This window comes from Oncorhynchus kisutch, linkage group LG11 (assembly GCF_002021735.2).
Source record: "Oncorhynchus kisutch isolate 150728-3 linkage group LG11, Okis_V2, whole genome shotgun sequence".
Classification (NCBI taxonomy): domain Eukaryota; kingdom Metazoa; phylum Chordata; class Actinopteri; order Salmoniformes; family Salmonidae; genus Oncorhynchus; species Oncorhynchus kisutch.
The window spans coordinates 52272205-52275415 of NC_034184.2; the positions used below are offsets into that span (position 1 = coordinate 52272205).

Below are 3211 nucleotides of genomic sequence, written 5' to 3' on the forward strand. Positions count from 1 at the left end.
TTCCCCAGACTGGTGAGTAGATGCCCAGTACGAGTAATGGGGTACAGGAGGGGTTTCCGGTGGGGCTAGTCTCTCAGGCAGTGGAGGAGATGCCCAGCATGAGTGATGGGGTGCAAGTGGGTAGTGTTGAGAGGGATGTGGCTGAGGGGAGTCAGGGATCTGTGGCCTCAGTTGAGGAGGATCAGGAGAAGGATATGGACATCTCTTTTGATATGATAGCAGCTGGGGATGACTCAATTTACAATTTAGAGGAGGTACATGGGTTCCTAGATCAGACTTTTGGGAAATCTGTCAAATTGGCAGATTTCTTTGATGTTGATAAGTTTGTGAGGTCAGCTGTGGTGTTACAGAAGATGGTGGGGTTAGATCAGTTGAATGTAAAGAAGCGTTTCCTCTTGAGGAAATATGTTAATGCTGTCATGGCAGTAAAAGGTAGTGTGAAACATGATAAGGTTTAGAGAAAATTAAAACAATGATAGTGATCATGCCTCATGGGGTGTTTTTCTCTTTGTATTGTTTCTGTTGTTTCTTCTGTTTTTCCTTTCTCTTTCAATATGACAATCAATTGCAAAGGATCCTTAATCAACGTAGACAAACTGAGCGTGATATATAATCGTATAGTACATAGCAAACTCACTTGGGTTATAGTGGCTTTGAGGCGAGCCTTGCATTTTGTTGTCAAAGTGGGTGACAGAAGCAAAACGGCCACCTTTTACCGAGATGTGCTCGGCATGAAGATTTTGCATCACAAAGACTTTGAAGAAGGATGTAAGGCAACTTGTAAGGGCCCTTATGATGGAAATTTTGCAAGAAAATGGTTGGCTTTGGCCCAGAGGATAATGACTTTGTGGCTGAACTGATCTACAATTATGGAATGGGACAATATCGCCTAAGCAATGACTTCCTCGGTTTGACTCTGCAGTCTAGCCAGGCTGTCAGCATTGCTCAGCGGCTTGGTTGGCCACTCACTGAGGGTGAAAGGGCATCTATCTGGCTGAGGCCCCAGGAGGTTATCGCTTCTACCTGGTGGACAAAGAACAGCCTCCCAATGATCCTGTACAGAAGGTGTGTCTTGCAGGATCTGACCTGCAGTAAGCAATACACTGCTGGTCCTCCCTTCTGGGGATGAAGGTGAAAGAGCAATTAGAAGAAGAAGACTGTGCTGATGGGATTTGCAGACACTCAGTGTAAACTAGAGCTTCACAACATTGTTGGCACAGTAGATCATGGGACAGCCTTCGGGCGTATAGCATTCTCCTGTCCACATGAGCAGTTGGCAGATCTTGAAGCCTTGATGACAAAAGGAAACCATAAAATCCTTACTATCTTGATTAGTCTGGAAACCTCTAGGAAGGCTACAGTAGAAGTGGTCATTTGGTCTGATGTCCATGAGAGCTGCTTTGTTGTTTGAGTGACCCAATAAAGCTCATTTAAAACTCTCTCTCTCTCAATTTAAATGTAATGGGCTTTATTGGCATGGGAAACATATGTTTACATTGCCAAAGCAAGAGAAATAGATCATTAACAAAAGCAAAATAAATAGTACAAAATTAATAGTAAACATGAACAAATCGGGTTTATTGAATTACCACATATTATTACAGGGCACTTCATTAAATATAACAGACTTCTACATTTCAACATTGGTTCACAATTGCTATTTAAAATATCAAAGCATATGCAATATCAAAAGGCACTCTTCGCGGAACTACCCAGCTAGCTAGTACAGTCGTGGCCAAAAGTTTTGAGAATGACACAAATATAAATTTTCACGAAGTCTGTATGATGACAATTTTCATATACTCCAGGATGTTATGAAGAGTGGTCAGATGAATTGTAATTAATTGCAAAGTCCCTCTTTGCCATGCAAATTAACTGAATCCCCCAAAAACATTTCCACTGCATCTGCCAGGAAATACGTGCTGTCATCATTGCTTTGCACAAAAAGGGCTTCACAGGCAAGGATATTGCTGCCAGTATGATTGCACCTAAATCAACCATTTATCGGATCATCAAGAACTTCAAGGAGAGCAGTTCAATTGTTGTGAAGAAGGCTTCAGGGCACCCAAGAAAGTCCAGCAAGCGCCAGGACCGTCTCCTAAAGTTGATTCAGCTGTGGGATCAGGGCACCACCAGTACAGAGCTTGCTCAGGAATGGCAGCAGGCAGGTGTGAGTGCATCTGCACGCACAGTGAGGTGAAGACTTTTGGAGGATGGCTTGGTGTCAAGAAGGGCAGCAAAGATGCCACTTCTCTCCAGGAAAAACATCAGGGGCAGACTGATATTCTGCAAAAGGTACAGGGATTGGACTGCTGAGGACTGGGGTAAAGTCATTTTCTCTGATGAATCCCCGCATCCTGAAAAAAGCTTGTCCGGAGTAGACAAAGTGAGCGCCACCATCAGTCCTGTGTCATGCCAACAGTTAAGCATCCTGAGACCATTCATGTGTGTGGTTACTTCTCAGCCAAGAGAGTGGGCTCACTCACAATTTTGCATAAGAAGCTATGAATAAAGAATGGTACCAATACATCCTCTGAGAGGAACTTCTCCCAACCATCCAGGAACAATGACAAACAATGATTTTTTCAGCATGATGGAGCACCTTGCCATAAGAAAAAAGTGATAACTGAGTGGCTCGGGAAACAATACATCAATCATTTTGGTCCATGGCCAGGAAACTCCCCAGACCTTAATCGCATTGAGAACTTGAGGTCAATCATCGAGAGGTGGGTGGGCAAACAAAACCCCACAAATTCTGACAAACTCCAAGCATTGATTATTCAAGAATGGACTGCCATCAACCAGGATGTGGCCAAGAAGTTAATTGACAGCATGCCAGGGCGGATTGCAGAGGTCTTGAAGAAGAAGGGTCAGCACTGCAAATATTGACTCTTTACATCAACTTCATGTAATTGTCAATAAAAGCCTTTGACACTTAAGAAATGCTTTCAATTATACTTCAGTATTCCATAGTAACGTCTGACAAAATATCTAAAGACACTGAAGCAGCAAACTTTGTGGAAATTCATATTTGTGACATTCTCAAAACGTTTGGCCACGACTGTACACTGTAGGCCTAAATACAGGCTTTATGTTTACAATATAGTGGAGTTCAGAGGGTAGCTATCTATTATGCTGTAGGCCTACAAACTATGCATAAAAAGGCTTTGTCTTTTCAAAATGGGACCTTTTTTGGAACACCATTATTTTT

General features: G+C 42.7%; 1 pseudogene; it reads left to right on the top strand.

The window, feature by feature from the left end:
• Positions 1–805: 805 nt before the first annotated feature.
• Positions 806–1411, top strand: LOC109898819 (glyoxalase domain-containing protein 4 pseudogene; annotated as a pseudogene).
• Positions 1412–3211: the final 1800 nt, after the last annotated feature.